General features: G+C 43.6%; 1 long non-coding RNA gene across 1 annotated transcript; it reads left to right on the plus strand.

Annotated features, from left to right (window-relative positions):
- The first annotated feature begins 1,320 nt into the window (after positions 1 to 1,320).
- Positions 1,321 to 2,045, plus strand: LOC136495250 (uncharacterized). Its single transcript, XR_010768945.1, has 2 exons — positions 1,321 to 1,443; positions 1,535 to 2,045. It is a non-coding gene; the product is annotated as an uncharacterized lncRNA (long non-coding RNA).
- The last annotated feature ends 10,259 nt before the right edge of the window (positions 2,046 to 12,304 follow it).

The following is a 12,304-nucleotide window of genomic DNA, read 5'->3' on the forward strand; positions in this document are numbered from 1 at the left end:
ATGCAGAAGCTGTCAAAGGTGAAAAAGGATGAATTTGAATACTTATAGCAAAGACCGGCTTAGGCTAGTTTGGCAGATTTCAGCCTTCAACTCTCCGAGAAAAATATCGAAACCCAACCAATTGACACCCAAAAGTTATAAAATTTGGTGGAGAGACTTATAACATAATAGAGAATATTGGCACCAAAAATCACCACAATTGAAGCATATCCAAAAAACTGGATTAGCTAGCTGGTTTTGAAAACCAGCCTCAGTTGTTTTTTTCCAACCTAACTCCTCTGCAACAAGAAATTGAATTCAATATAAATGATCTCCAAAGATCATGAAACTTTGCAAACACTTCCACTAACCCATTTTGAATATATACCCAGAGATCTTGCCAAATAGATCAAAGCTTCCTCAGGAATTTCGAAAGCCCTATACCTCAATTTGGAGTTTTTCAGAAATCCTCAAAATGGTGATTTTTAGATGCTTAAGGTGAATCTATTGAGGGCAGTGCATATGCATGTTCCCAAGACCACATACCACCTAAATATCAATCAAGAACATCTCCCAAAAAATAGCACAAAGATGTTCATGAAATTCATCAAACGAGGCTAAAAACAAGGGGTTTTGAAGAAGGAAACATTGGAGATTATAGATGGGCTTCAAGCCATGACTTGACCAAGTTCCAAGGACCCACAAAACCACTCAAAACACTAGGAAATCGGATCTAACATAGATCTAAAAATTTGCCCTCAAATAACCCCGAAAATAGAGAGAAACACATATTTCAGATATAAGAAAGCCAGTAATCAAAGTTAAGATGGCAAAAAGCTCAACAATAAGAGCCTCCTAGTCTCCTCCTAAATACACCAAAGGGTAAAGCTGTATATCTTGTCGGTGCATAGGATGGACCCTGCCGTCTTCATGACTAAGATTCACCTCGACAAAAGCTTTGTGATGATGTCACATGTCCTCGAACTCGTCACTCCTGGTTTTGAGGCCCAAACAGATCAAACCTACCATAGATGCTTTTGAGGCACAAACCACCAAACCATCCTTGCTCAGTTTTGAGGACCAAACTGGCAAACCCTCATGCATACCTTGTTAGGCATGACTCACTGATGCATGTCCATTCTCCATATCCTCGACCAGGCAGCAATAGCAGAGAAGCTATCACTACCGCTTGACGCCAACTGCTGAAACCAATTCTTGAATAGTAGGTGGTACAGAACCAGCTACTAGATGGTGGTTCTGTACTAGTGCGACATAATGCACCAAAACCTTTTATCAAGTAATGGCTTGCAGCTCCCCCACCCCAGCCTCCACCCCCAGTTGCAAAACATCATGAGCGTCCTCTTCACCTAAAAAGTTACTTCTCTATTAAGATGGCTATATATAGTGTGCCCAGTGTATCCTTGGTTATCAACAACACAAATTTCCAACTAATCAATTAACTGGGTGAGTCCTTTTTTTGTAAGCTATACTTCATCAGTTTTCTTCAGTATGATTCAATATAATTTCCATGTACTAATTATGTCAGAAATTGCAGCATAACGCATACGCATCCAACATACAAGCAGATGAAGCCTTCAACTGTGGCACTACTCATTTTGATGAACATGATGTGCACAATGGCATACTTTGATCATGCAAGTTTTCTTGGAGCAAAGGCCGAAGAAACCACCTTGCTTGTCAATTCATATGGAAGCAATGAAGAAACAAGATTTATGAAGGGCGTAAATCTTGGAAGGAAGCTGATGGATTCCAGTGTTGATTCAAGCCGTGTCTTTTCAATCAGTGATATCAATCGCATAATGAACCCCGGCCCTCATCCTTGACTAGTTCATGGTTGCATTCCCCAAAGTTCATAAATGTATGTCCTTCCACACATATGGAGGACATTATATATATGTGATGTATCAGCATGTTCTAAAGTCCCTTGTGTCATTTGTGTTTAGACCTATCTAAATAATCTCTGGGGCTCCTGAAATGTGGTGTATTTGTACTGAGCGTACGCTCAATATTAAACAATAAATTAAAAAATATCCTGTGTGCGATAATGATTGACTCAGATAAATCCATGGCTGATGTTCTTGGTGAAGGAAACAAGTAAAAGTGTCAATCAATATATAAGGGCACCTGTGGCATTTCTTATGATGTGTTTCAGAAAATATTCAATATGTAGTGATGTTCAAGAAATTTTGATGACTCGTAACTAACTCAATTTTGGTATGGGCGAATTTGAATATTTGTGTCTATCTGTATATGGCAATAAAGTTTGCAGTGACCAACTGAGATGGTTTTGGAGATAGAGTGAAACTGCCATACCCTCAAAGGAGTGTGCATGTAAAGGAGAACAACACGATGAGCTCGTTGACGAAGTGCCATGTTTCTATCTCAAAAAGATCGTAACCACTAATCACTTACGGTTCATGTTCATCACTTTTTCTATATTTTTAGATTATGATTTACTGGTTCCTCCTTTTTCTCTTTAGATATATGTGCCCTACCGTATCATGTAACGAAGAGAACTAAAGCCAATCTAAATGGCCCTATGGAGAGTTAATTTCCCTTGAGGTGAAAACACAAAACGAGACAACAAATTTAGTTGTAAATATCCAACATTCATGCCATTTAATTTCTCCTAATCAAAACTGTAGATATTCTATTGGACTTTGAGTTCTTTAGAAGAATTCCGTATCAGATGAAAACATAGCACACGGCAGAACTCTCCGACATTTGGCACATTTTTAATTATGCCCATAGTGGTAAGTGTGTGTTGATGTGAAATTAAGGGGGGTAAGTCCCAAGAGGGAGGTCTGCTAGGCTGCAAGGATGTCTTCGTCTCCCCAAGGCCATCGACTGCATGAGCCTCCACGTCGCTTAGTCTGGGCGACCGCAGGCGCCACCACCCACCGCGCTGCCTTCCACTTCTCTCGCCTTGCTGTTGCCTGAGTGAGGTCGCCGGTGGCCCGTGAGGACTGTGGCGGCAGGGCCCTCACATCTGGTCTGCTGTTCGGGGAGCACTCGTACATCTCCCATCAGTGAAGTTCGTCTGCGTCTGGGAGAAATTAGCGGTGGCATGGTGGCTGCCGAGGGAAGATGGATCTGGCAAGCCAGCGTTCGGATCTAGCCACGGTGGCCAGGGTCCTGCTTGCATCGGCAGCGGCCGTTCAGCACCGCCGCGGCTCGATCCGTACCCCCGCCCGAATCCACGGCAGCAAGTGGACGACAGTGGCGGTGGTGGCCGTGCATGGCTGTGCGCCTAGAGCGTGCAGGCTGCTAGTGGATGGTTGGTCATGGAGAGGTGGCTGTCACATAGGGACGTGGTGATTGTTTGCTCCCGGTGATCGGTTCATTCGTACCCTAGGGGCGGCGGCGGCTTGAGTGCTAGTGCAAGGATCTTAGCGAGGAGGAGGCGGATCCCGTCAGCAGCGGCGGCCCTAGAGGTGGCGGCAGCGACAAGCAGAGGCGATGGCCATCCCAATGATGGCCACTGCCCTATGGGCGGTGCAGGCCTAGGAATCTAGTGAAGCGGAAGCGGATCCTATTGGCTCATGTCTGATCGGCAAATTCTAATTGGACAACGACAGATGAAGGCAGGCTAACCGACGACACGTGGTGTTAGCTCACTTGAAGTGGATGAAGATGGCAGCAGCGGAGGTTCGCAGTGATATATGGCGCACAAGGGGCGGCGGCAACATGATGACTTCCACTCACCGAATCTAGCCATTTTAGGAGAGGATGTCGGGAAGCAGGATGTGCCAAGATCATAGTTTTTTCTTTTTTTTAGTTGTGTGTTCTCCTCTTTGTTAAGGTGTGAGTCTAAATGTCCTTGTATCCTTTTAGTTGTGTATATCCTTCATGGATATAGAGGCCGGATTAATGAAAATCCATCATCTAAAAAAATCCCAAGAGAGAGTCTTCCTAGTCATATTTTGCTTACTTGTGGGCGTTTTGGGCCAACAAGGACATCAATCCCTTCAATGAGGTCTATGTGACATCTGCCCCAATTTGAATTGTGCCCATGGTGGCCAATGTGTGTATGCTAATAAAATATTGTGATGGTTTAGTCTCACGCACATTGGTTATTGAGGTTCAGGTAGTGTTGTCATAGCCAGATTGAAATGAGCAACACTCGAGGATTGATTCGCAACGAAGAAGGGAAAGCCAGCATGCTTAGCCTGGTTTCTAAAACCGACTTAGCTAGTTTCGTCATATCCATTGCGAAAAACATAGAAACGCCTCCCAGGAAGGAGTCTGATGGGAGGTGCACCTAGGGTTGTTCTATGTTGACAAGGCCACCTACCGTGGGATACATCATAATAGTGGTTAAGGCATTTTTCTCCTAGACACATGGGTTGTGATATAGTATTGGGATTGAAAGTCGTTAGGGTGCCAGGCTTTGTTTTCTTTCTTGGTTTTGGCTATGTCCTTTCATGCAGAAGCTAGAGGTGGGTTAAGGATTATTGTGTCAACTCAATGTAATGATCTTGAATAAAATCCTTCCTTCATAAAAAAATAAGCCGAGTCAACTTAAATTCTTACTCGGCCAATGAACCCGAGTGAATTCATGCAATCGGCCAACCAATTTGAGTGACATTTTCTATCATCGACAAATGGAAACCTGTCAATTGAGACTAATGCTCTATCATCTAACAGAGCACGCCAACAGTGGGAAATTGCAAGTGCTCATGGAAATTAATAGGCGGCGATCACAAATACTTTCCCCGATCTGTCATTCCAAATTGTGCCCTCTACACACCACTATGTGAATATCCTTCCCGTAAATTGTGCAACCACCTACCGCCGTTGTCGCTCATCACCTCCGATCTGCCGGCCCCAAAAAATCATCTTCCCTTCTCTAGCACATGGCACTCCTCTACGACATTTGGCACATTTTTTAATTTTGCCCATGGTGGCAAGTGTGTTTTGATGTGAGATTAAGGGAGTTAAAAGTCCCAAGAGGCAGTCTTCTTGGTCATGTTTTGCTTAGTTATGGGAGTTTTGGGCCAACAAGAACATCAATCCCTTCAATGGGGTGTATGTGACATCCACGCCAATTTGAATTATGCCCATGGTTGCCAATGTGTGTATGTTGATAAAATATTGTGAAGGTTTAGTCCCACATTGGTTATTGAGGTTTGGGTAGTGTTGTCCCAAATCTCGTCCTACACTCAGTGGGCTATCACACCTGGATTCAAATGAGCATCACATGAGGATTGATTCACAATGAAGGAGCTGTCATAGCCGGCTTCTGAAACCGACTTAGCTAGTTTCGTCATATCCACTGCGAAAAGACTAGAAATGCTTCCCAGGAAGGAGCCTGTTGGGAGGTGCACTTAGGGTTGTTCTATGTTGGCAAGGCCACCTATCATGCGGTACATCACAATAGTGGTCAAGGCATTTTTTTTCCTAGGCACATGGGTTGTGATCTAGTTTCAGGATTGAAAAGTCATTATTAGGCCGTGGCCCAGGATGGCCAGCCCGCGAGCGCCCACGCGCCGTAGCAGCCCTCTCCCTCGCTCACAGCCTAGGGCCCAGCTCACTAGCAGTCCACCTCTTTCCTCTCTGCCTCGCTGACTGAGGATGGCCCGCCTGTTAGTCATCCTCCCACCCGAGTCTGGGCCGAACACGCCGCCATTGAGTTCGCACGTGCTACGCCGCCTTGGCGTGCTCTGGATGCTTTCGTCCCTATAAATCACGAGAGCAAGAACGCCCGCATCGTTCTCCTCCAATAACCGAGCGCAACCACCCTCGTCTCGAGCACCCGCACCACCGAAACCCTAGACGCCGCCACGTCCGAGCTTTACGCCGTCCATGATCCGCCTTGGCTTCCATCTTCTAGCTAGGTAAGATCGCCTCGACCTCTTCTCTCGTTTGGTACCGGTCGCGTGCGGATTGGTGCCCGAAATCTCCTAGACCGAGAGCTCCGGCGAGCTCCACAGCCACCAGGCCATGGCCGCCGCCGTTTTACCCTTCAACTCCGGCCGGCAGCGCCGCCTCTCTCCCCCCCGCTTTAAATCTGAGCCGTCCATCTGTGATCAAATGGCCAGGAAACCCCCATACCCCTTCGCGTGTTGCTTTTGCTAAAGAGCCCCTGCAGTTTTTAATAATAGAACCCGCAGACCAAAGCGTATTCCAGGGAATACGTGTTCTCATTTTGAAAACGTATTTTCCAGTTTGCAGATTCAAATAGAATTTCCAATTAATTACAGTTTTGCCACTGCCTTTAATTGCTCATAACTTCTTCATTTTAACTCCAAATTGACCCGTTCAACTTGCGTTAGATTCATCTTTTCGAGATCTCTCCGTTCATATAATTTGTAATCATGTTTTTGAAATTTAAAATTCGAGTTTAGATTTAATCTCTTTCTTTAATAGGAAAACTTGCTTTATCCATAACTTTCTCGTTATAGCTCCGTTTTTCGTGATCTTCGCGCCTGTGTGATCATAGCAACGTGTAGAATAGTTTTATAAACTTTTCAAAACTATTTGTCTCTGATGGTGTACTGTTCTAATTAAATCTATTTGTTTGCCTCGTGTATGATTGCTCGGATGATTGTATGTTGCTGCTTGGTGATGTTGATCGAGTATAGACGATGAGGCTTTCGTTGGTGATCAAGAGTTGATCTACGACCAGCAAGACTAGCAGGATCTTCAGGAGCCCTTTGGTCAAGGCAAGTATAGCTTGGGTTTTCTTTCTGTGACCATGATCTTGAAACTTGATTAATGAATATGCTATAAACCTAAACAAGATGACTTTTTATCAACATAAGGACTTGTCTTGTAACTGATCATCCGGGACTTACAGTACAGCTGTGAGGGCTATATGGCTCTGGCTTTAGCTCAGTATGAGGTCTTTTTCTAGTCGGCTTAGAGGATACTATGAGTTGGGTATAGGACAGCCTCTGTCCTATTGAGCCTAGCAATGGAAGCGGCCTTTTATTTTTTTGGAAGGGGGGTTCCTATATCCGATGACCCTGCGGCCCTTCCCGGTTAGACAGAACCTTTGAAAGGCTTCATAGTGAACCCTGTCGGGCTTCCTTGGTAGAGGGTTAAGAGGCTCGCGACCTCGGGCGAAAGGGCAATTCACGACTCACAGTGAAAGTGTACACCTCTGCGCAGAGTTTAATAAACTGTTATACTAGCCGTGCTCACAGATACGAGCGGCCTTGGAACATTTACATAAGGGATGATGACTTTTACTTGTTAAGATGATCATTTATGTCAATTGTTTAAGATATTTATTATTCAATTATACTTGATCATGTGGTTATGGAATACCCTACCTTGTTGCTATATTTGCGGAGTTCGACATGGACTCACTCTTGCAATTTCCCCACACCTCAGGCTGGATAACAGTTTGTCAGAGACTTGAGAAGTTAGGCTTGTGATCAACCAGTCAGTTGGATCCAGTGGAGTGAAGTCTGCACCCGAAGATCAGAGTTGTCTATCCGTTGATTGCTTTCTAAGGTTATCTCTTTTGCTAAGTTCGCTATATACTAAGCATTGTGAATTGATACTGCCCCTTCATTTGTAGCTATATGTGAGGTTTGATTACCAGGGCTCACATATGGTGTGCATTCGGCTTTGTCCTTAAAACCGGGTGTTACAAGTGGTATCAAAGCAATGCTGACTGTAGAATGCAAGCCTAGTAGAAACTGGTCGTTCTAAGGTTTACAAGTTACAGCAAAAATCCTTGTTCTATAAATCTTAATATTTTCTTCTCTACTACATTCTTACCCTTGATATTCGTCCCCTCCTTGATGCTTCTTTAAAAGCTTTTTGTTCCCATCTACTCCTTGCTTTGATATGCTTTTAGAATCTTGTCTTACCACCTTCTCGCGCAATTTGAAGTTAAGCTGTAGGAACTTTACCCATAATATAAAGAAGACGATAGTATCGCAAGTGTAAGTCAATGATTGAATTGTGCACCTTAATTGCTTGTTGGCTTGTCATTATGATTATGTTTTGTTTTGAATCTTTGTAATGAGTGCAATGATTTTGTGGGATTTTCCACAAATTCATTTAGTTTATAGGCATAAGACATAAGGATTAATGAATAGATAGTTGGGTTTTGGTTTTCTCCTGTTTTCCTATCCTATCTTTCTGGAGCAACCTGTCATCTTTGGTTTATATCTCTGTTTTCGGGCAATCAAAAAATCATGGTAAACTTTTAGAGAATAATAGACTTCAACATGTTTCTCTGACCTCAAGAATCACCCTGATAGGTATTATGGTTATGAAGTTATGAAAATCATAAGAGGGTGTATCTGTGCTGTCAGAAATCTGGAGCAGTCTGTGGTATTCTAGTCATAACGCAATTTTGGTTGGTGCAAAGTTTGTGGAATTTTTCTGGATACAACTAGACCTCTGTATCTTTCATATGCCTCTGGAATCACTATCGTAGCTAATATATTTTGGGAGATATAAACATCATAAGCCGAAGTTTCTGTGCAGTCTGTAATCTGGGACAGTTTCTGTTGTGTGCTGTGGTTGACCAACTTAACTGCCGAATCTGGAAAATTGTTCTAAAATAAAGTTGTAGAAGATTTCATAAGCTTTCCAACGGTATAAAGTACAACTTCATTGGATTTACATAACAGAAGTTATACTAGTTTTACTACGCTGCTGTTTTTATGCTCGCGAGGAACTGCAGGTTCTGGTTTTTGCCAATGCACATGAGTCACTTTGGGATAATAGGACGACATCATGATAACTATCTCATTTAGAAGAAGATGCAAGCTATTCTTTGGTGCCCCTGGTTGATGTGTTCTTAAGGGGGGTAGCCAAGGCATAAAGGAATCGCAAGATGGAGGTCTCATACAATCTAGAGCTTCACTTGGAAGTATCGATTATTCCTACGGTTGAGGAATCACTATCAGACACAAGGATCTTTGTTCAAGATTGTTAACAGGTTGGATCATCTACAAGGAGCTCAAATATTTTGTCAGGATTGGTCTTCGCTTCAAGCTATCATCACTTGGGAGTTCAATCTTCAACTCAAGACAAGTTGGCACTGATGGCATACGAAAATATGATGATTGGACTCCTCTACAGTTAGTTCTTTGGCAACTTAAGTGAGTTTAGTTTGGATGGAGTTCTCTTTTTGGTTGTGGGATGTCTCTAATGATAGAATTATACGGACAATCGCTCAAGAGAGATGTGTTGAGCTGGAACCCGCTTAAGTATTGAAGAGTGATTCAGAGTTCCTCAGAATGGTAAGATTCTATCACACGTTTATTAGAGGTATTATAGTGTTGAACACAAGAGTTTCTTTTATAAAGCGGTCGGCAAGGATATGGATGTGCTCTATGTAAGAAACACAGTGAATTGTGCATCAAGACAACTATGGAGGCTTGAGATGGACTATTTGACATATGAGATTTGGAGTTATCCATTGTGGAGCATAGTGGTATTATCTACTTGGACATGAAGAGTGATATCTACAGTGAATCATAAGAATCTAAGGGACATTTTCAGTAAGTTGGTTTGAGATTGTGACATCCGTGTGGGTTCAATTAACCAAATGTTTTTGGTTTAGAAGTATGTGTTATCTTTAGAAGAAATAAAAGTCAGTTGCCAATGCCGTTAGCAAATTGGAAGAGCTATGCTAAGAAGATTGGACGACCCCATGGATTAAGTTTTGTGTTTAAGAGTCACAACTCAACCTGAGTATATATATAGTTAATAGTGTTTTGAAGTTAGAATCTATTTTGGACCAAGAGAGAGTAATACATGAGGATCAATTGGAATATGGATGTATGAAGTAGTCAATTTGATATCTTGGACTAAAAAAAATCTAGCAAGACATGTTGAGAAGTATTGTGTCACATTTTGGAATTAGTGAGGACAAGAGTTTGTCACCCAATGGATTCCAAAGTGGTCTTTGTGAGAAGCATATGGAGTGTCAGTGTGAAGAGTAAGCTAGCACCCGAAAGAGAGGAGTGGCCTAACAATTGGGAGTTACCTAAAAGTTGTTTGGAGTATCCGTCCAAATGTTGGAATTAGTTGAACAAGATACTTGGAATAAGGTTAATGGAGTGTGCAAAGTAAAGTCAAACCCCTACCACGAATATGGAAGAACTCGAGAAAATGAAGACGGTCTAATGCCGGAGTATCCCTGTCACTTGGGTCACCATCTTCTGAATCTCAAGGACGAGATTCATCTTAAGGGGGTTAGAATTGTAACACCCTAAAATTTGCATGTTTTCAAAATAGTTAAAATTGATTTAAATATGCATTTTGTGAGCATTTAACATAGGCTAAATAAATGGTTTTGTGAAATTGAAATCAAATATAAGGTTAGATACATGTGTGTGCACTCATGTTGCTGCATATTTTCTGTTGTGTTGATTTGGTTTTGTTTGATTTCAAAAGGGAATTCAAATTCATTTGAAAAGGATTCAAAATGCTTGAAAAATAAAAAAAAGAAAAAGGAAAAGAACCCTCATTTTCTCTCTGCCCAGGCTTCTGGCCCAGCCGGCCTCCTCTTCCTCCCTCTGCCAGCCCAGCGCGCCGACAGCCCGCTCGCGCCTTCTCTCCTCCTTGGGCCGACTGGCCATGGCCCAGGATGGCCAGCTCGCGAGCGCCCGCGCGCCGCAGCAGCCCTCTCCCTCGCTGACAGCTGGGGCCCAGCTCGCAGCAGTCCGCCTCTTTCCTCTCTGCCTCGCTGACGAGGATGGCCCGCCTGTCAATCATCCTCCGGCCCATGTCCGGGCCGAACACGCCGCCATTGAGTCCGCGCGTGCTACGCCGCCTTGGCGTGCTCCGGACGCTTTCGTCCTTATAAATCACGAGAGCAAGCACACCCGCGTCGTTCTCCTCCAATAACCGAGCGCAACCGCCCTCGTCTCGAGCACCCGCACCATCGAAACCCTAGACGCCGCCGCGTCCGAGCTTTACGCTTGTCCATGATCCGCCTCGGCTTCCATCTTCTAGCTAGGTAAGATCGCCTCGACCTCCTCTCTCGTTTGGTACCGGTCGCGTGTGGATTGGTGCCCAAAATTGCCTAGACCGAGAGCTTCGGCGAGCTCCACGGCCGCCGGCCATGGCCGCCGCCGTTTTCCCCTTCAACTCCGGCCGGCAGCGCCGCCTCTCTCCCCCCGCTTTAAATCCGAGCCGTCCATCTGTGATCAAATGGCTAGGAAACCCCCATACCCCTTCGCGTGTTACTTTTGCTAAAGAGCCCCTGCGGTTTTTAATAATAGAACCCGCAGACCAAAGCGTATTCCAGGGAATACGTGTTCTCGTTTTGAAAACGTATTTTCCAGTTTGCAGATTCAAATAGAAATTCCAATTAATTACAGTTTTGCCCATGCCTTTAATTGCTCATAACTTCTTCATTTTAACTCCAAATTGACCCGTTCAACTTGCGTTAGATTCATCTTTTCGAGATCTATCCGTTCATATAATTTGTAATCATGTTTTTGAACTTTAAAATTCGAGTTTAGATTTAATCTCTTTCTTTAATAGGAAAACTTGCTTTATCCATAACTTTCTCATTTTAGCTCCGTTTTTCGTGATCTTCGCGTCTGTGTGATGATAGCAACGTGTAGAATAGTTTTATAAACTTTTCAAAACTATTTGTCTCTGATGGTGTACTGTTCTAATTAAATCCATTTGTTTGCCTCGTGTATGATTGCTCGGATGATTGTATGTTGTTGCTTGGTGATGTTGATCGAGTATAGACGGTGAGGTTTTCGTTGGTGATCAAGAGTTGATCTACGACCAGCAAGACCAGCAGGATCTTCAGGAGCCCTTTGATCAAGGCAAGTATAGCTTGGGTTTTCTTTCTGTGACCATGGTCTTGAAACTTGATTAATGAATATGCTATAAACCTAAACAAGATGACTTTTTAGCAACATAAGGACTTGTCTTGTAACTGATCATCCGGGACTTACAGTACAGCTGTGAGGGCTATATGGCTCTGGCTTTAGCTCAGTATGAGGTCTTTTTCTAGCCGGCTTAGAGGATACTGCGAGTTGGGTATAGGACAGCCTCTGTCCTGTTGAGCCTAGCTATAGAAGCGGCCTTTTATTTTTTTGGAAGGGGGGTTCCTATATCCGATGACCCTGCGGCCCTTCCCCGTTAGACGGAACCTTTGAAAGGCTTCATAGTGAACCCTGCCAGCCTTCCTTGGTAGAGGGTTAAGAGGCTCGCGACCTCGGGAGAAAGGGCAATTCACGACTCACAGTGAAAGTGTACACCTTTGCGCAGAGTTTAATAAACTGGTATACTAGCCGTGCTCACGGATACGAGTGGCCTTGGAACATTTACATAAGGGATGATGACTTTTACTTGTTAAGATGATCAT

Source organism: Miscanthus floridulus, chromosome 12 (genome assembly GCF_019320115.1).
Source record: "Miscanthus floridulus cultivar M001 chromosome 12, ASM1932011v1, whole genome shotgun sequence".
In the NCBI taxonomy this organism is placed as follows: domain Eukaryota; kingdom Viridiplantae; phylum Streptophyta; class Magnoliopsida; order Poales; family Poaceae; genus Miscanthus; species Miscanthus floridulus.